Raw genomic sequence first — 22,171 nt, forward strand, 5'->3', positions numbered from 1 at the left:
TATAAGAGGCAAAGACTTTTAGCACAATGCCAGCTTTGTGACAGTAATGTGTCTGCACTACTGCAGAAAAGAAACAAACCACTCTTACTGAAGGGGGGACTTCTGGCATGGTAATTAGCCAAGAGGCCAGGACAGCTGAGGGAGTGCTTCTGAAACCTGCTACATGGAAAGACATGCAGAATTAACCCACTTCAGTTAAAATGATATTAAACAGGATAGACAGGATCAACAAGCTAAAGGTAGCCCAAAATTGGGATTCTCTCTGCTTTCTGGTGGTACAATAATATTATAGTGGTGTCAGCACTCCATATATCAAACAATACAGAAACAGAACAGTAAAATGATTACACATGAACACTGCAGCAGCAGCAGTACAGTGGTTTGTATTCTATGCTTATTCTGTGCTACCCAACCTCCCTCTGCTTCTGCCTGTGCTTCCCAAGGGAGTGGCACTAATTGCACAGCCTCTCTGTTCCAGGTCCTCTCCCTTCACAGCACTAGGGCAAGGCTGTGCTCGCCTTCCCGTGCACTGGCTGACACAGCTTTTCCCAACAAAATGCTGGAGTACGGCATGTACCAGCAGGGTCTTGACTATTCCAGGTCAGGAATGAACAAGAAAGGGGGTAATAACCCTATATGGCCATAAAGGAGTAAATGAGGTCCCACATGCTGCTTCCATCATGTGGAAAGGCACCCAGACACCTCTCCTAGACCACCTGTGAGGCTAATTGGGGAAAAGGAGAGAAAATGAGTCTGGCATTGAGAAAGACTCTCAGCTTTGCCCAGACTGTTCTAAATTCCACTGCCCCTTTCCCAATGGCTTAACAATACTGCAACAAGCAGTGCTATAATAATACTTTTTGCTATCAGTATTACAACAGATGCAAATGTTATCAACCATTACAATTTTGAACACTCCTCTATGTGACCTATTTAAGATGACTACCTCAAAGCTGAGACGAAAGACAGGAAAAACTTGCAAGCCCAAATAATACACAGCCTGTGGATTCTTGCCAGTTTTAATTATTCTTTGGCGTGTTCAGAGATGTTTCAAAGGTATTCTACTTCACTTCCCATTTTCTCCCTTTCCCACCTTAGGCATGTTTGCTCTGTAAGTGAGGTCCAATTCTTCACCTGGAATATCTGGTATCTGATTCATAGTCCTGGTCTCATGCATAAGCTTGAAAGGATACCGAAATCATACGTAACTCTTCACAAGGTCAGAGAGTGCATCAGTTGGTAACAGGGAGCAAAATGTTTCAACATTCCAAATAGAGTACAAGCTTACGCTAGGCAAAAGGAAATTATAAAATCAAGGACAATTATTATTATAAGTAATAGGATTACATTAAACCATCATGCATATTAAACATGCTTAGACTACTTAGATGGAAGTCAACACCATTTCAGAGGGAAGACAGCAAACAGCGGTGGTTGAAATACAACCACTCCACAAACAGTGAAAAGTGTGTGTTAATTACTCGAAACTCTTTATCTGGCTTTCTGCTAAATGCTTGCTGTTGTTTAGCCAACTCCCTAGGAAACCCACATCATCCGAAGTACTCAGCACATGTATGCTCTGAAAGAGCTGTGTCAGTATAGCACACTTGGGATGACCTGTTTGGGTAAAAGCAAGACAACAGAAACCCTGATCTGATTTGGGATCAGCAAGGCACTCAAAGGGACCAGTAAATTCCCAGTGACCAAAACTTGCAGGACTTTTCATACTTCTAGAAGTAATCCTGGAATCTCTACAGACAGAGGAAAAACCTCCACCTTTTCAGGGGGAGTCTTTGTTTTATCTGTTTGCTTCCTTGGAGGCTTCCTGTACTAGAGATTTTTGCAATCATAAACATAGCATTAGAGAATTTTAAAAATAGGAGTCAACAGAAATAGGACATAAAACACTTACAATAGCATGGGCCATTTATATTGGTATTTTACTAACAATTAAAGTAGGTAAGAAGTGCTTTAAGTATAAAAATACCTGATTTTTAAATCTTTGGAGAAAGAGAGTATTGCTTTTCTCAGTTAATAACAATGGTTTTGTTAACCTAGAAAATCACACAGTTTTCATCAGTTGTTCTACTTCCAGTAATAATGCTACAAAGAATAATACTCAGAAATTGGGGATAGGGGGAGGGGGCAAGTTGTGCAAACCCTTCCCTTCCCACTTAAATTCACTGAAGGGCTGGCAATACCCAGTTTTTATCTCTGCAGTCAGGGGATGGGAAAGGCTCCTGTGGAGCCAAGGTGTGGAAGGCTGCAGCTGGGACAGCCAGGCCGCCCCAGTGCCTGCAGGGCACAAGGCAGCTGCAGAGACTGAGGGGCTGCAAGGCAAGGGAGGCCATGAGGCACCAGCCAGGAACCCCCCAGAACCCTTCAAACAGGGCTTGACTCCACTGTCCGTCCTGTCGGAGCCCAGGCCACGCTCTGCAGCCCGGAGCCCTGGCACAGCTTTGACTTTACGCTGATATGAAGGGGTGGTGGTGGGTGTCCGGCACTTTTATGCTGCTACAGGTGCTCGCGCCTGCGCTGAGGCGCTGCTGCGTGATCCCCGACGGTGCCGTGAGGAAACGGAGGGCACCCACCCGCCTGCCGGCCTCGCTGCTCCCTGACCGGGCTCCCCGGGGCACGTCTTCGCGCGGGCCAGACCTGCTGCGGGTGGCCCGAAGGGGCCGAGGCGGCTCCGGAGCGGCTCCTGCCCCTCTCCCCGCCGCGGGGCCGAGCTCACGCCCGCCGCCGCCGCGGCCCCTTCGCACCTGCCCGCGCCCTCTCCCCCCGCCCTCGCTGTCACGTGGGGGCAGCCGCCGCCGGTCCCGGCCTGAGGGGAGCGGGAGGGGCGCGCGGCGGTCGCCGCCCTGTGTCGCCCCAGGAGGGGCGAGGGCGGGCGGGAGCGGAGCGCGGGAGGCGCTGCCGCCGCGCAGGTGGGTCCCGGCGGGCGGGGCGAGCCGGGGGCGGGCTGCGCGGGAGGGCGCCCGGCGGAAGGGTCCTGCCTCCGCCGGGAGGGTTTGCGCCGCTAACCGGGGCCTTTCGGGTGTCCCCTCGGGGCGGGCTCGGCTCTGAGGCGGCGGAGCGCCGGCCCAAGGCGCGCTGAGGCGCCGCGGCGGTGGGGTCGAGGGCACGGCCGGGCGGGAGGCGGGTCTGCGGGGCACGCAGGCTCCGGGCGGCGGTTGGGGCGCTTCGGCCGCTGCTGAGAAGGGGATTCCTCGGGAATCCTGCTGCGGCTGTGGCTGCAGTGCCTGTCGCTGCACCTTCTTAACGACTTTGCCTGGGAGAGGGAAGGACTCCAGACTGGTGAGAAGACTTTGAAATAGACGCGGCTCCTGTAAGTTAAATATTTATTCTCACAGCGAGCAAAGCTTTGAAACTTGAGTTCAGCCAGCAGTTCAGTAAATAAACCGTTTTATTGACACAGAACAGTCGATTCAGGAATTCTGCTGTCAGTAATGATGACATCCAGTTGCAGCCAAGTTCTCTAAAGTGGCAGTGAGGTGATCTCCCCCCCCCCACCCCAGTCTGTAATTGAAAATTAATTCAGGAAAAGGGGAGGGGGGGATAAGATAGTTAAAAGGGTGTTCAGAAAAGAACAGCTGGAAGATGAAAGTGGCTCTTACGGGCTGTTTTACCAGTACAGAGATGAAGGAGGTAAGAGTATGAGGAGATGTCAAGTGATCTCTGGTTTCACTATTCAGCACTCCTGTTATCCTGCTCCTGTGATAAAAATACCTCCCGCTTAACACTTGCAAGAAGGATAAGGAATCGCACCCCTTTGTGTATGATCATTTGTTCAGTTTTGCATGGGGCAAAATAAGATGTTAAGTGCTAATTTGGTAGGTCAGTAACTGCAGATCTGACTGTATATAGGTGAAACTCAGTATGTGCCTTTGAAGATTTGCATGTACAACACGTTGTATTTCCATAGTCATAAAGGTCTTCTAAAATTTCAGATTTTTAATTGCAGGGTTTTGGCAGGAGGGGAAACAGTGAGGGGCACTTTTCTGTGGGTTTTTTGAGATTTTTTTAAACAGGAATATGTGAACAGGTGCATGAAGGGCTTGATTCTGAAACTTGTATGGAAATGTGGAAAGAGCAGATGAGAGAGCAAAGGTGGCTGAATTTCAGCTTTCCAGGTTAATTGATTTACTTTGCTTGTGTTCCTGACTTTGACTTGGATATGCTGTATGAACTTAACTAAAACCAATAAATCTTTACACTTCCCTGTATCTTCCTAATGGAGAAATGCTTGGAGTAGAACTCGGTATACCAGGAGAGTGAAAGGACAAATTGGGACAAACCTGAGCAAAGATGGGTTGTTTTTAAATGATATGGATTTACCCTCCATTTGCTGATAGTTCCAGCTGGAAGCTGTAATAAGGGCCTCTTGAACCTAAAGGAAACCCAGTGTAAGTTAAGAGTAGAGGGAGAACTCAAAAGCGCCTTAAGTGCTTCAGGACAAGTATAGCTTGGTACCAGAATATGAGAAAAAAATATGTAAATTGTAATATAATTTCTAATATATAAAATAATTTCAAGTTCCCAGTAACAAGACTTAAGCTGAGGGATAGCTCGAGACTAATCTTGCCAGTGACTGCTGATGTTTATATCTGGTGTAGACACACAAGATGTGCCTGTAACTGTTCCGAACTAATGCTGGCATCACTTTTGAAAACCTAAATGCTTTATTTACCTAAGCCAGGTAATAATCAAGTGTCTTGGCAAAATATATAGCAGTTTATCTATCGTACATCTGGGACTCTGGGAAGAGCCAAATTAAAGGGAGGGGGCAGAAACTGATTAATCTGGGTGGCTGAAGCATGGTAGGAATTGGGCTGGGAGCACTGTTCCCTGGTTCCTTGTTCCCTTGATGCTTTCATCTCCTGTCCCAGTAGCTGAGGAATTAGAGGAATGGTGGCAGAGGGCACTGCTGCTGCCATCTTGATTTCACTCCAGCAGCCCCATCCATATGAGGACTATGCTAGAAGCAGGGAGGACAGAAAGGAATAAGTAGAGATGGGGTAATAAGCACTATCCTCCCCTCACTCCTACTGTATCTGATCTCGCTTTGTCTTTGTTAACGTGGTACCAGCAATGTAGAAAAGTGGTAGGGGTGTGTGTGTATGTAAACAAAGAATGCATCAGTGTGGGCATAGACTAGAGAAGTGCTTTCTGGGTTCTTGAATCAATTCTCCGTGTTTCCTCTGTCATGCTTCTGTTACACTGAGTCTCTCTGTTACTCTAGACTGTGCAGGCTCTAAGGTAGCATGATGTGACACAATGTGGTAGAGCGTGTTTGAACCGAGGATGGGAAGAGAACAGATGGAGAAGAGTAAGTGAAGACTTTAAGAATGACCTTTCCTGACACTTTGATAGGGTCAGCAAACAAGGGGGAAAGGCAGAAGGAGAATGTGCTACGAGTGCAAAACATGGCACAGTGAAAAAGAACAGAAGATAGTGACCCACCTTTTCTTTTCTATGTGCACCTCTGCTTCTAGCCCTTATTTACCTAACTTGTTTCCTGTTTGCCTCTTTCCGGTCTCTTTCTCTTCAAAACAAACAAACTCCCACAAAAACCTATAAATAAAGCACTTATCCCTAGACGCTACTTTCACTCTTATTAGACTATTCAGAGACAGACCAGAAACGTAGTTCACTTTCCCCACAGCTAGGGTTTTGTTTGAGCCTTTTAGCTCAAACAAATGAGGGCCTTGACCTGGTAAGATTAGCAAAGGACTATGCTCATACAGGTAATGCAGAGCCTCAGTGGGACTTTGCTAGCAAAAAGTCCACCTTCCCCCCTCCCCCCAAAAAAGGTATTTACAGAAATAGGATGAAATCATATTCTTGCTTTAGATGTCCGTAGTACAATTCAGAGGATTTTGTGTTTATCAAAGCAGAGAAATTATGCATAAGGAAATGTGCTTTGTGATAATGATTACTCAGCATAAATGCAAACGTGTTATCATTTAACGTACTGTACCAGGCAAGGCTTTTCTGCATTTTCCAGAAATACCTAATAGTGTAGAAATAGTAATGCAACAGAAGACGACGTTGTTTAGGGCAGTAGATGAGCACCTTCAGAAGTCACTTTTCTGTTAGCGAAGTTGCATCATTCAAATCTTTAGAGATGTTTATCATCTAGGTTTGCCATCTCATCCTCAGAGTTTGGTGAATTCAACTTCTTCAGGTATTATCTTGAAATTCTCATAAGCTACCGAATAAAGTTTAGCCAGAAATGGCTGCCCTTGGAGGCACTCTTGATCAGTCATCAGCGTTCGGCAGATGCGTATGAAATCATTTCGCTTCAGTAACTTGATCCCTCGAAAATTGGAAAGTTTAAGCCGTGAACTATTTTAAGTTCTTTAAATTTTCCTCGGTTTGCTCTTGTCTATTCTGTGCTGTCAACTCACCTGTTACTTTGAAGAGCTGAGGAAACTGAGACTCCCACCTTTGGACAATCTGTTCTTTAACTTTGTCTAAGCACCAGCTCTGAGGTGATAACATGTCTTTGATAAACTGTGACAGCTTGAATTTCTTCCTGCCACCCCTTTACAGTATTTTATAGTTCTTCTTCTAAATAGATGCATATTAAGCAACAAAATAAAGATACTTTTTTTTGTAGCTAGATGCCTCTGCCTATATGTTTTAGCACAACATTTTTATTTGAATTCTCTCATGACCTTGTAACATTACAGTTACCTCTTTTGTTTCCCTGCATCTTCATGTGTTTATTTGCTATAAAGCCATTTCCCAGTAGCACTTTGCTCTTATTTGGCAAATCATTGATGCAGAGAACAAAGAAGTTAAATTACAAAGATAATTCCTTTCTGAAAGAAACAAGTAAATCCTAATGGCACTTTTGCCAGTCTAAGTCAGTTTGTGGATTTTATGTTTACGCTGTGTGTCTGCCAAGTTAGTGTAGTGGTTTGAAGGACTGTAAGCATGACCTGGATTTTAAACTCTAATTTGATAACCTGTAAAGCAAGATTGTTATGAATATAGTGTAGCTTACTAGTATTTCTGGAAGACCTGTAACCTAAATCTGCTGAGGGGAAAGAGCTGTATATTTTCCTACTGATCAAAGGGGAAAACTTGTTATCTTGACGTGCATAAGACAGGACATTATTTCTCTGCTAGATGATCAACAGACTAATGGGGAGCCCTTAGTGTGTTTCTCAACTCTGTGTACATGGTATATAAAATATATTCTTATATGTATTTTATATCCACATAAAAATGTGTGTTCATCTGTTCAGCTGAATTTTCCAGGTAGAACCTGAAGTAACTGAAGATAAAAGTTGAAAATTTAATACAGGGAAAAATAGGGCACTTTGTGGTTTAAGAGGTGGGAAAAGATAAGAAACCTGATGGTGACCAGATAGTATGTGGCAGACCAGATAGTATGTGGAACGGTAAATGATGGATCTGACTTACAAAAAGTTGCAATGACAGAGCGTGAACTGCTGATTGTGTGAGAGGTCTTTTGCATATCACCCAAGGATGTGGTGCTAAGTTGATGCTGGTCTCCTGAAGCAGATGTGAAATTGGAGAAAACAAATCAGCAGGCCTGATTCTCCTTCACCAAAATCCTGAATTAGGCTGGAGGGGTGAAATAAGACTGAAACCGCTCAAAGTCAAGACATGCTGAGTGCAAGAAAAACACAGGTCCAAAGCCTGGCTCTCTTGCAAGTGTTGCTTATCAAATGCTGACTGTGAGTCTTGTTTTCATTAGAGCAAGGATGTAACGGATATGAATATTCATAGAGAATGATTCACTTGTTGGGTATGTCTTCATACTCTTTTAAGACCAACAGACTGTATGCCAGTTAAAGTAATTACTAAAGATAAATCTAAGCTGCTGAATTCTAATCTGGATTTCAAGCACTGACAGTATGGGAATTGCTGTTTTACTTTATCTTCTGAAAACAAATCTGGTTGGTCTCTGCATTCAGAGGTGACTTATCTGGGGATGCCTTCTTGTTTCTGTTGGTACTGCTCATGCAAAGAAGTCCTTCTGTTTCCAATTTGCGCTACTTTCAACCCAAAGTTTATTTCAGAAGTCTTAGTTTGATAGGGGAAAATATTTGCCAAGTGTCTCTTGAATATATTGAATCATATTTTTATTTCACTACAATACAGTGCAGATGGTGGCATCTGCTTTAATAAGGCATAATCAGAACATTTTATTCTAATAGCATTGCAGTAAGATTTATGAATGTGTTTCTGTTATGATGATAAACTAATGCGTGTAATCCAGTCAGCTCCTAAACAGAAGTATTTTGATGTTTCACTGTAGAGAAAAAAATTTCTCTAGCAAAGAACTTGGGGAGGTAAATCCAATATTTTAAATAGATAGGACCAGCACAAACCATCCTGGGAAGCAAAGTATTTGCATTTCACCTGGATGGTATTTGCTGTGTGCAGTATTAGACTGGGGATGTATTAAGATCTTCTTGCTTAAGACTTCTCCATCTTTTACTTAAAATGTTCTGTCATTCTGTAGTTCATAATGAAATTTCTGTTAAATCATCTTTATCCTATACATTCAGGGTTGTGGTGTCATTCCAGCCAATGTTAACCTATATAATAATAAAACCAAGCTCTTAGGAATTGAAGTAGGTGATCTGAAGAGGTGCCTTCCAACCTCAACTCTTCTGTGAACTCGATTATTCTGTGATAACACTCCCATATGCTTCATAAAACTGTTCTCATTAGGTTTAAGCGCAGGTCTTCACTATGCAGTTAACGTAAGCTCTTACCTGAAATTTAGTATTAATTCCATTCGTTTCTTTCATGCAGAAAACCTTTTTTTCAAGTTTTTATGCCCAACCTAAGGTATGAAGTTGCGCTTTGGTTTATTTATGATTGTGTAACCTCTATATACCTTTCAGTGAGGGTACAAGTGAGAAATCACATATGCATTGGTCTTCTTCCAGTGGCCTTACCATCACTCGCTAAACAGTTTCACTGGCAGATTTCTGGTCACCCAGCAGACCAGGAGAAAAAATGGCAAAAGAAGTCACTGGATCTCGAGATGTGTTCAGGATGTTCATTAACAATTTCAGAAACTGTGAGACTGTAGGTAATAGCTTCAACCCAGATACTCAGACATGGACCCCAGCTACCCTTGTTAACTGTGCATTAAATGTCCTTACTACTGAAAAAAACCTGAACAACAAAACAAAAAACCACCCCCCCCAACCAAACAAAAAAACCTCCTCTAGCTGAACTTAAGGTACATTTATGCAAGTGCTGTGTAAGCATATGTACATATATAAGTAAAGCATTTGTTGTAAGTTCTCTTGTAACACATACTTTAGTAATTGTTTCAAGAAGGGAAGAAAAACAAATGTTAAAATTTAGAGCTACTTATATGGACCAGAAACAGACTGGTTGTAAAATATCAACGAAAGTAGGATAGGTAATTCTCTTAAAGAATGTGTTCATTGCATCTGAAAAAAAATCAAAATAAGTCAAGTGAATAGTTTTCTTTTCTTGAAAGTAGTCTTCTGTAATGAAAAGTATATATACAAAGTATTTAGTCTTAGTACAGATTATATTAAACATGTAAATCTCAGTCATAAACATTATAAATGATTAGTTAAATATTTCTTGAATTAAAATGTTCTTCAGTGTAGGAAGCTGAATGTATCAAAAGTAGTAATTTTACCTGAAGCTAAAAAGAGCAATTTATGCTCTGATCTGGCAAAGTTCATATTAGAAAAAAATTAGAAAATCATATTAGAACCTTTTGTTACAAGAAGAAAGGAGAGTTTTTGTAACAAGCTTTTGTGCAAGAAGATCTGTTCTGACCTGCTTTGCAGAACATACTGTAGTGTTGTGAAGAATACTTAATAGTCCACAATAGTTACTCTCCTGTACTTTGTGCAGTGCATGTAACATTTCATAATAGTTAGGCTATTAGATTAGGCTAAGGATTAGAAAACTGTTGCAAGATATGTGATCCAAATCTGTCTTGCTTTGGTTGTATTCTCCATTTTAATTAAGAAATTTGGTAGCATCCTCAGTTTTGTTTGTAGATTGTGAAGCCCAGCTGCTTCTCGTTTCACATAAACTACTTGCAAAAGGATGGACTGTAGAAGAGTGCATTTTTTTTTTAACATGGGGAGAGGAGTTTGTGTTCAGAGTAAATTATTTGATACAAAGGAAATTGATGCTCTAGAATGAGTTTAGTTTGGATTCACCGGTCATTTGTAGTTTTTTATTTAATCAAAGCTTCTGATTATCCAGGGACTAATTGCAAAGAACGAGACTAGCAGCTGCTCACTTCCTTTGGAAACTCAGATTTGGATACTCAGAAGCAGAGGTTCCAAATTAGTTGAGATTGATAAAACTGCCATGCTAGGCAGCTTGCCTACTTTGCCAGGTAGTATGCCTGTAAATATCATTTTACAGTGAATGTATTTTATTTGCTTTTCATAACTAACAAAGTAAACAGTACTGTTCCTGTCATGGAGCAAAACTATCCCTTATCAATAAGGAGTAATAGAGAAGAAAAAATTGCCTCATGACAGAGCAGTATTTCAGTGTTTTTCTTTCCAAGCAGGAAAAGACTGGATGTGTATTTTTTTTCTGAATTAATAAAACTGCTGTGAATATTTCCACTTGGAGCTTTTGAAGAGCACTGAAACACAGGGGATTGAATCTCTGTTATATATAACAGCAAATCAAATTTTACTTACAAGTTCAGTATGAAAGTATAAAGATATCATGATCACTGATATGGGAGCAGACTTTGACCCATTTCAGGAAAACAAAATAAACTGAAGAAACTGACAGTGAACTCTGATTTCCTTTTCTCTGCTGAAATAGAAGAAAATCTTAATTAATTTCATCCAATTTCATTCTATTTTTTTTATTTTGATTTTTAAGCACTGTCACTTGGCCCCAGATGCGAGGAACTTCTGAGATATTTTTTATAAAGACAAATCAACTGGTAGCTGTTAGGGATTAAACATCTTTGCAAGTCCTTAGCCTGAAATAATTTCATTTTGTGATTGTTTTAATAAGCAGGTCCAATAAAGGCATTGTTATCAAACAGTAAAATACATGATTAAGTTATTACCTCAGGAAATTCAATAGGTTTATTCACAATCAGACCAAATATGAGTAGTAAGCCTTTCAAACAGTTCTGAAAAGCTGCTCTGAGTCTTAACATGAAATACTCTGACGTAAGACAGGATGTGTAAAAGCCTGACACTCGGTATCTCCTCAGGTGTCATTGATGTTTGGGACTGTGACAGTGTGCTTTAGGACTTCTGGCCTTGCTATAATGACACTCAGGCCCTTTAAAGTAATACAAGAATTCTGTTTCATTTGTGTTCTGTGTCAGTACAAAGGTGTCTAATCCATTTATTTCAGAGCCAGTAAAATTTGACTACCTTTATAATAACATATTGCTTCAGGTACTGTTATGCTCTGGCGTTTGCGGTAACAACTGCAATTTTTCTATTTATTTCAATCACATGAAAGAGTTTTTCTTCAGACTGAAAGTAGCACATAGTTGCGCAAATCTTGGGGCACAAGTTTTATTTTTTGACAAATACTTTTGGGTCATTGTTCACGTTCAAGTAGTTAATTAAAATACTTATCTGGAAATGAGTCTAGAGGAAATTCTGTGTATGTTCATTATAACGATTTAACTTCTGTTTTTCTTCATGTCCTAAAAGTTGTGGGAATTCACTATTAAAAGGGAACAAAAGTGATCCTTTCTACATACCCCACTGATGAATTATGCTGACAGCATCCTGAACTTCAGATGTAAATATGTACACAAAAACCAGAGGAATACTGAGCTTACGAATGGGTCTGTTTCTAGGTCCAGTTCTTGCATTCAGTTTGTGTTGCGAAAGGTATTTTTTAATTTGCAAAACTTCCAAAAACTTTCTGAATTAAGTGTCCTAGCAAACCTGTAAGCCAAAATGACTGAACTGGAGTATCATAGCTTTGGAGGCTCATACATGGAACCAGTTTTACTGAGCAATTAATCTCTTTCTGGAGATGCTTTTTAAGTTTTGCAAATTCAAATAGGCATTCTGATGCGTGGAACTGTGGCTGTGCATGTTCTTATCTCTTTCTTAGTCCTCCATATATACGTATCATGTATATTTTACAAGGAGAAATTTAATTTGATTTGGCTTACCCTTGATAACGTGATTTGACACGGAAACGTGTTCATTTTACATTTGTATAGAACTGAGAATAAATGCCTTGAAGTGGTTGGCAGACATGGCATGATGGGTTTTGTGGTTGTAAGAACTTGAGAACGCCTAGCATGGTTGATAATAAAAGGTGCTAGATGTAACAGTAGACTTCCAGGATCTCTTTGGTATCCTGTGCCATTGGGTGTATCTACTTTATGGAATCAGCATGCTGGGCACTTCAGAACTCTTTTGTAAGCCTATAAAAAGTTTGCACCAAATACTTCAACTGGATATACACTTACCTGAAACTTACTTGTTTCAGTTGTGGTGATAGAGTGGAAAACTGTAACTGCATGCATAGATGAATGTGAAATATAAAAGCTGAGCTCTTGAGTGGGTTTTCTGTGTGGTGATTCTGTTAAGATCTTTTGCTAGGTAGACGTGTTTTTCTGTGAGCAAATACAGCTCCTCCATAGAATAGGTCATTGAGGAGACCTATTTATCTAGTCACACATTCATTGTGGGCTCTTTTGTGTTTGCTCTAAAGTCAGCTTCTGATTTCAGTGGGTGCTTAATCTGTCTCTGGTCATCTTGGTATTCGTTTTTCTTCTGAGATCCACTGGAAAAACAAGAATAAAGGATATCACATTTTTCTTGCCACCTGTAATAATGTTTATTCAGCTGGGAGATATTATAAGTTTCTCTTGCCTATGTGAATCTTAAAAATATTAAATATTGCTTTTGGATGTCAAGTTACTGTTGTGTCTGTCTTGCAACATTGCCTCTCTGTATAATGCTTTTTCTCGTAATTAGAAAATTTTGTTAATCCATTAAGTGTGGAAAGTAAATATGATAGGAGGATATATCATTCTCTGATCCAGAAATCAGCTGTGGCACAATGCTTGATACGGCTACTTCCTTACTTGTTGGCCAGTTCTGCAAGGAGTAGGATGTCCCATACTCTGGATAATGGAGAAGCAAAATCAACAAAATGTGTCATTTTAGATCAGGATTTAACTTGCCATGGAGAATTTTTGCCTCTTGGTTATGCCTGTTCTTTAAGCAGAGAAACAGAAAAACTTGAAGACAGCTTTTTCCAAAGATATTTTCATTAATCTTCAGGAAGCAATCGATGTAAGAATGTTTTGTTTATAAGCATAGGCATTAAACTGACACAGCTGTTAAAATTTATATTTTCATTGATGTGATGAGTAATGTGGGATATGGTGCTTTTCATAGTGATCCGTTTGTTGTTCCTAGTTTAATGCTTTTAATCCAAGCTGATTCACTTATGTTGAATTTGCTGTTTCTAGCAGAAGTATGTTTTTCCTTAGTTTCCCACAGACACTTTCCTCAAAATAGCTAGTGAAACTTAAATTTATACAGAAGTACTTGATACTGTCGGTTCCTGTTAGTGTGAATTCAGCATATTTATGTTCACAGATGCAGGGTGGGTCATATTAAACCAGCCTAGTGATGTTTCCAGTTATTTATAAATTGCTGCACAAAATGTTTCAAAGAGGGGAAAAATACTAATATGAAATTAAATTTTACAAAGTCAAAAAAGCTGTCTTTTTAGTATTCATTTTTAAGCCTTACGTCTAAGCTGAGTTCAGACTTCACAAAAGTCTTCATATCACAATAATAAAGTTGAGGCAAATTCAGGACAGGTCTTTATAACCTGAGTAACCCAAGAGTAGATAATTTTGTAATGAGAAATAATCATAAGAAATATCTCTCTTAGTTGCATCTGTGTTGGACTGTTTCTCAGTGTAGTCTAACCCAGACCTCAGCTTTTTACCTTAGAAATCTTGGGGGTGAAAATTGTCTCTTTTGATTGCAGGAAATCAGTTTTCTAGCTTGTTAACCCTCCTCTTTGTTCTGAGGTTCTGTTGCAGAAAAACAGATCTTGGGTATCCGTGTCCAGTGGTGCCCATTCCTCTACCCGTCCTCACCTACTTTGGTGTCTGTCCGTATTAAGGAATGCTTAGTGTTCTTCACTCTTCTAATCCTCCAATGTGAGTTATTTCTGTAAAGATTCATAGCTTTTACTCTGCATGGGAACGTTCACATATTCACCTATGTCGTCATGTATTTCTTTTGTGGCATTTTTCTAAAGGTCAGAAATACCCTGTGACTTGAATACTACATGTAGCCTTGATCATCTCATCTCAACAACGGTACAATAAAAGTATACCGAGAAGCAGCAAGTGTGTTGAAATGTATGAATTTGGTTTACTCTGAGGAGAGACTTGCAGGATAACGACTCTTCAGTTAAACAGGGATGTTGTAGGGGAGAAAGAGGAATAGGGCTGTAAAGAGACTGTAAGATAGTGGCATGAAAAAGTCAGCAGTGATTAACTACTGTTTTTTTTTTTTCTGTAATGTCAGAGCATTCACTGAAAAATTGTACAAGATGGTTTTGAAAAGAAATCAGATAAATCTACAGAGGGTAGGTCCTTCAACATCTGTGAGACATGATGGTTCCTATCCAGTCTGTGTTTCATAAAATCTCATGCTTGCTGATTATTTGGGAAGATAGAGCAGGACACTGATCACTATGCACCTGTGTTGCACTGAATATCATTAGAGCACTGGGCCGGACAAACTTTTAGTCTGAATGAGCGTGACTGTTCTGATGGTGTCATAAAAGTTCCAAAAATACATAGCTGTTTTCTGCCTCCGAGTCATACGAATTTGATGGATACCTGTCTTGATTACACTACAGGCAATAACAAATAGAAGTCGAGGCACTAGGACCAAGGACTGTATGGGTTCTAAAAACTAAGCCAGTTGGCTGAGGAGTGTTTGCTCTTTGTTGGCAGAGCAGCTGATTTTTACAACGGTCCTCTGTATACATCAAGGAACTGAAGAAAATGAACACTGTGAGCAGATTTGAAAACGGGGCCTCCTTACATTTCTTTGAGATATCGGATCTTCTGGCCCTGTGTTACCACTGTCCTCCTTCAATGAAACACCTGTGTTTTCAGACTGATATTCCAAATGGTACCTGCATAAGTTAATGCAAAATCTCTCTCACGGTGCTCATAGAGACTTCTGTATCCCTAGTGGGATTTATATGCATGTACTTAATAGATTAGTAAAGTAAGGTATTAGTAGTGCTTGTTCTGCTGAGTTGGTTCTATAACAGCTTAACGGGCAAGAAGAATGATTTCCATTTACAAAACTTACTGAAATGCAGAAAGGCAAACAAAAATGGAACACTAGGATTTTCCATAAGGGACTGGTCTGATCCAGTAGGTTGTCCTGGCCAGGCTGAGAAGCCTTTGTTTCAGAGATCTGAAAAAGCTTGAGAACAATTTATGAATCGTAAGAAATGTTACTGCGAATTTTCAAGTTTTAAAGAATTTTTTTTCCAGCAGTATAGTTTGTCTAGATTTTTAGGATTTTTATAGAGGATGGCTTTGAATACTTCTGTTAATCATATATTCCTATTCTCTCTCCATTTCTGTCAAGGTCTTGTCTTCTGTTTTACTCTAGGGCAAAGAGTTCATTCATGCATGAATTCTGTGTTTACTTTTCTTACCATTTCAATTTACTAGAGCATGAATTTACTTTCACAGGATCGTTCATTATATCACTTCTCAGCTTACGTTTTTCAAATCTTGTGTGTTTTTGTTGGGTGGTTTGTTTGGGTTTTTTTTTGGGGGGCGGGGAGGAGGCAGGAAGGGATGCAGTTTCCCAGGCATCAGATCTGGAGTTAAGTAACTTAGAAGACCTAGTTGAAATGTTGACCTTCATGGAAGAAAATCTGAAGCTGTGACCTTGAGGCCAGTGAATACCTGAGATTAGAAGGGAAAGAAAAATAACATAGTTTATTTTAAGATGTTAGAATTTTGGGGGTCTAACTTTCCTCAACTGTAATACTATTATAACTAAATGTGAACTGTAGTACCAAATCTGACTTTTGTAGGCCATTCATCTTTGCATTTATTTTAAGACCAGAAATGTTCATGTTTTGGTTCAGAAACTTTCCTTTTGTGTATTTTACCAGGTTATGATTTATTCACTTGAAGTTTAAATCCAGAGCATTTATTGTGGGGTTTTAAAAATGTTAACTAGCTAGAAATTGGAACTGGTTAGATGACAACTGAACTAAAATAATTAGGAGGTTTTTTTCACTTAATACAATAATTGATAATGAATGCAATTTTAGTTTTAAGATTTGCAAAGTCGGAAGCTACATCATTTCCCTTTATGCTATGTATAACAGAGAGAAAACGTAAAATATCTGATGACAATTTAAATAATGAAATGCTTTTTTAAGCTTTTATGCACAATGTTTAAAACAACACTGAAGGAATGAAGGGCTTTCTACAGTTGATAGAATTGCTATAGAGAGGAGCTGAAGAAACCTCACTTTGCACATGCCATTCTCTCAGCGTCAGCTTTTATATGTAAGGATGAGACTTTGTACAAACATGAGTCAGGAAATTTGGTTACGGTACCAATAGCAACTGTAACTTAATATCCATGGGTCCTGTGGAGGAGTTACTGTGAGGTGATTTGTGTTCTTAAAGCATCATAAAATATCAGTCAGATCATATTTTTAAGGGGGCTTTCTCTTTTCCTTCCCCCAAAATTGAAATTCAAACTTGTATTAGCAAACTTAATGGGCTTATTTTTGAAAACAGATGTTTGGCTTTGACTTTGCTACTTCATAATGCAGTAAATTTAACTACATTCAGTTCCCTTCATATTTTAAATCAAATTATTTAGTGTAATATGTTTAAAAGAAGCGTAGTTCTTACTGCTTGTCACTCTTTTATCAGCAGCACACAAATGTGGTGGTTGTACAGTGCCAGGCTAATATGCAGCTGCCTGCATAAGTAGTTTAGCTTACTTAGTTAATGAGCTTAGTTAGCTCATTTTCATCATGGAGGTATTGTACTACTACTGTGCTTCACCTAAGGATGTCCCTTCTCATAAGGACTCCCAGCAATATGTTGACTAGAGACTTTACCAGTTCTGCTACCATCTACCTGAAATAAATAGTTCAGTATGCGGTCTTCATTTGACTTTGGCTAATGTGTATTTCTCTCTAGAGCTTCCCCCTCCCCTTAGTGTGGACACTTTACACTCTCTAGTTGAAAATAAATATTTTATTTTTAATTCTCATTCTAGTCCTTCTTCAAAAAACCTCTATAGTCTTGTTTTTATTTATTACATAAAGGGTAATCAATGAAGGAAGGGTTCTATTTACCCTTCTGCCTATTCCAATGAAGCGTATGAAGGGGAAATAGAGCAAGTAGTGTCTGTATTAACAAATGAATTAAATTTAAACTATAATCAGATGAATAGAATTTCTGGCTGGATAGTCCTAGAGGATGCTGTGTAAGTAGTGTTCCTTAAGCGGTCATACTAGTGATCACCAGAAATTCTTCTGATCCCAGCAGCTGTGGATGGTTATTTTAGGACTAAGGATTAACTCAATTAGGGAGGTATGCCAGGTTCTAAAAGGCCAGGATCCAAATATGTATTTATAACTTTTGTGTTGGATGGTGTAATTAGGACTTCTGAGCCAGGCTGGAGAGATGAATCAGCCATTGTTTTCCTGTGGGGTGACTGGATACAACACAGCATGTGGCTGGGGGAGAAGCAAGGTGGAAAATGGCAGGGGTGGAAATTGTGCACATTTGTTCATTCCACCTCAGGAGTTGTCTTGCAGCTGAAAAAAGCGTGGAGGACTTCTGAAGCTTACCCAAGCCACTTGGTATTTCCTTATACCGTTAAGTACAAAGCAATGTGATACTTGAATTTGAATCTTTAAACAGTTTACGAACATGTATTTATTCATCCCAGAAAAAAAAAAGGTGGTGGTAGTTAATTATTAGCTGTATCTTCTAAATGTAAGAGGTATTTGTAGGCTACGCAAAGCATTGATATTAAGACAAGAACTGGCTTTTGAGAGTTCTTGTCAAAAACCATACCCCTCTCCATAACTGATAAAGTTGGCAACCTCATTATTAGGAGCAACCTTGGAAAAACATCTGACTTACGAGTTGCCTAAATGTTCACGTTCTTATCTCTGGACAGCTGCTGGTTCAAGGCAGCCATGAAAGAAATTTAATTAAGGCTTTTCATAATTCTGAAGAACATCTTGCTCATAGTGAATAAATACGTCTGTTAAATATGTTCTTTTTGGACACAGTAAGCTATAGTTTTACATACAGAAAGCAGGCTAAGAAATTTGCAAGCGATATTGGCTCTAAGCACAATAGTTCTACCAGAGATTTTTCATTTTATTTGAAATGCAAATCTCAGATTGGGATTTATAGGGTAAAGCTAGCTGAGCAAAATAAATTCAGGGCATTCAGACCAGTTTGCTCTGTCTGCACTTCCTGGAAGATCCTGTTACTTAGGTAATTATAACAAACAGGATTGCAATATCTTTAGCTGTGGGCTGGGCTCTAAATTAGTATGAGCATGAGCTTAGAAGGGATGATAATAATTTAGACTTACGTTTGCTTAACAGTAAAACTTTGGCTATTAATACTGAGCAGTTTTTACTGATCAGGAAAAAAAGTAAATTCTTTTCTTCTTAGGGACCTGAAAAGGTGAGTAGATTGGTTCTTGTATTTTGCAGATATATAAATTAATCAAATAAATCCTGGAGGTTAGAATTTGCTAATATTAAAGCTTGTACTGTAATGTTAGAGATAGTTTTTGTCCTTACCAAAGCTGAAAAAACATATTTTTCAAAAAATATGTGTATATTTTTATATAGGTAGATAAGTCATGGTGTTCTGCATCTGTTGTTGTCATTCAGGAATGAAAACCGTAATGGGAATTGCAATTAAAATACCAGCAAATAGATGGATCCTGTTTGAGGCACTCAACATGCCTCGGGATTGATACAGGTGTCTTGTTATTTAATAGTAATAAAAAAGAAGAATCCACAATTGCAGATATTTCTGTAGAACTAGATCAGAAACGGTAACTGAAAGCTTATGAGATCTAACAAGCTATCTTCATAATATTGCTCAGAACAGTCAAACTCTTGAGAAGGGAGTGTCTGGGAAAGTGAGACTTGCCTGAAGCACAAGCAACAGGTCTGTCTAGAAAAAGATGTCAAGCAAGTAATATTACATTATCGCTCTGGAGCAAAGAACATTGCTTTTATTAATAAATCGTTGTTTGATCAGCAGGTTGTACTCTGGCTTAATGCAGTTAAGCAGCAAATATGCTGTGGATACAGGTGAGAAAACAGGCAGAGTGTGGAGGCTGGGAGGAGATAGACTTAGTTCTGGTGGTATTTGTCAGCAAAACTTCTGTTTTGTGCTGAGGTCTTCATTGAAGGTTTTTCTAGAAGTAAAATGTCAAGTTTGTAATGTATCAGCATTTTCTGTACCTTTTTCACTACGGATGGTCAAATACTACATTTGATGTTTAGAAGAAATGTTAGTGCTACATTTCTTGTTAATAACAACTGTGTATTGCTCTAGCTGCTTCAAGCACGCAGAGCAGTATGTTACAGCACAAATAAGAGCATGCAGTGCAACCTAGCAATAGATACTCTATGCTATTCTTAGTATTTTTCACTCCTCTTCTCCCCTCTAATTTTGAGCCAGTCTACTGTCCTGATTTACCAACACAGCTGGTGGCCATAGATTTCTGGGGGAGTGGCTGGTGGCCACATCCACCAAAGGAGCAAGGTAGCCCAGGTGCCTCTTTGGCAGCTGCTTATTGTGGGTGGATTTCCTTACACTCCAGTGATTATTACCAATGTTATGGTTGCTTTGAACTAGGGGAAGTATTGCAAGGAAGGGGGCTCATTGTAGTTGAGAATCAGGTATCTCTAAAGTATTTAGTGAAGCTACTAAGCTACTGGCAGGTAAATGTGACAACAGAAGATGGAAATCTACCAAACCCAACAAAATGAAGCAACAGATTCAGAGGGAGTGTCTGTAAAGTTCACATGTGTAAGCATTGGGAAATTTTAAGTTTATATCAGCTGACTTAATGACTTTCCAGATTATTCTGAGCATAATTTGTGTTATTTCCAATACCATTAAACGAAATGTTTGGGTCAGATGCATTTTGGTGAAATTCAGTTATGTTTAGCATTGTTCACACTTAAATTATTATTTTGACAAAAATGGAGAGACCAAAACCAACCATTCATTTACATTAATCTTTGCCTTGGGTGACACTAAAGATTTTTCTTCCGTTTTCTGGTAAGGCATTCTCATATTTCTCTTCAGAGGAATTTGATCTGAAGTTAAATAATGGCTTACCCATTACGACAAGCTATAAATGGCAGAGCTCAAATTAGAACATAGTAGTTTCTGACTTTTATTCTTGCATCCGTCCCTCTAGATAGTGGTGGTGTATACATTGATGAGAATGGACATAGGACACACATCTTACTGATAACACAGAGGTTATTAATAAATTAGCTTTCTTTGTGTATATTTCACCAGCACTATGGAGAAAAGACTGTGTCTCGGGATTCTTAGTTTGCAAGAGAAGCAAATAATTTTGACTTGTTAGTAAAAATTTTCCATTGTGCTAGGCTTATTACTGAGATTGAACATGTCTCATGATGAAGTAACTTGGACTCAGCTTTAAGTGTACTTTTAGGGATTTTTGTTTTTTTCAGATGGTCCCTCTGAAACAAAAAACGGGTAAGCTTTTATTTTAAACCTGACTTTATCCTCTGGCTGCTGATTCTACATCCTTGTGTTTAGGCAGGCTCCAGCTGAGAGAGTAAATATGGGTGGTTTAGTTACCGGTCATGCAACTGGCCATGGTGGCCGGTGTCTGAACTGTCACTGGATGAACAAAGCACAAAAATATTTTCATCTAAGTGAATTGCCATTAGATATTATTGTAATATTTATTTAAATTAAAAAGAATTGAATTCTTAGCATAGGTAATTGCATGCTAAATACAGATCAGTGACATTTCAGTGGCATTGGAATAATTAGCCCCAAAAACATATGACCATTGCCTGTACACTTATCTACGATCTGCGTCATTTGAAGGGTATCTCTAGCCATTGTCAGACAGGTGTCTTTTGTGGTGCTTAGAAAGCTGTCAAAATTGAACAGTTTTGAATCACAGATTTAAAGTCTTGCTGTATTAGAAGACTGAATGTCAAAAGACTGAATTGCACCCTTCATGGAAAAGAAATCAAAATTCTATGACCCTTTAAAGGCTTTGTCAGTATTTTGAGTTGTGTGTTAGAGCACTGCAAAAATTATGCATAAGTATGATGCCTGTTCATCGCTGTGTGGGCACTGGTTTCATACTTCAGCGATGAAGTGATGTGCAAAGGGCCTTATTTCAGAGAGAATTTTCTCACTGATGGTGAAGTGGACAGCGTAAATTCTTCTCCCCTTTGAAATGTCATCTGTTGACAATAGTGACTGCTACTTGACTAAGAGTCCAGCAACACCAACTCACAAGTAGAGACTAAGTTTGGAACATTTTGTTTGTTATCCTTAATGTCAGATGGTAACGTGAATGTCTTTAATCCTGTTTTAAAGAGGCACCAGTAACTTCAGAGACTTTATACTTGGGGCATTTTGGTTAGTGGAATAGGAAGAACTATATTTTCAGTGTTATAAAAGAAGTGGTAGAAAGATTGAATGGGGGTGTAGAAAGGAGTAGTAAAAATGGTTTCATAATTGTCTTTACTCTTAAGGCAGCAATCAAAAAGCAGAGCTCCTTCAGAGTTCTGCTTATAGGTTAAGCACGTTTTTCACCTTGTGTTCATTCCTTTACTGAAACCTAGTCAATCGTCTTTGTCCCCACAGTGCAAAAGGTTGAAATGCACTGAACTTTGAATCTAGGAAACCATTGTTAAGGATGAGGGATAGGGGAATCTCAAGCTTCCAGTATTTGAGATTGTTTGGTTTTGTTTCCATCTGCATTTCCTTGTTTTGGTAAAATCTCTTTTAAAAAAAAAAAAAAAAATCAATGATGAATGCAAACTTCAGAAATCCCAAATCATCTATCAAGAATAGGAACAGTTTTGTTAG

General features: G+C 39.3%; 1 protein-coding gene across 5 annotated transcripts in view; it reads left to right on the plus strand.

Annotated features, from left to right (window-relative positions):
• The first annotated feature begins 2,841 nt into the window (after positions 1-2,841).
• PPFIBP2 (PPFIA binding protein 2) overlaps positions 2,842-22,171 on the plus strand; it is a 109,225-nt gene continuing 89,895 nt past the window's right edge. For 4 of the 5 annotated variants that reach the window (XR_011048103.1, XM_068399902.1, XM_068399905.1 and 1 more), the window contains exon 1: positions 2,842-2,927. The gene's annotated coding sequence lies outside the window, so the exon portion shown is untranslated. The remainder of the gene's footprint in view (positions 2,928-22,171) is intronic. The other variant, XM_068399903.1, reaches the window with a different exon arrangement.

This window comes from Nyctibius grandis, chromosome 4, assembly GCF_013368605.1.
Source record: "Nyctibius grandis isolate bNycGra1 chromosome 4, bNycGra1.pri, whole genome shotgun sequence".
In the NCBI taxonomy this organism is placed as follows: Eukaryota; Metazoa; Chordata; class Aves; order Nyctibiiformes; family Nyctibiidae; genus Nyctibius; species Nyctibius grandis.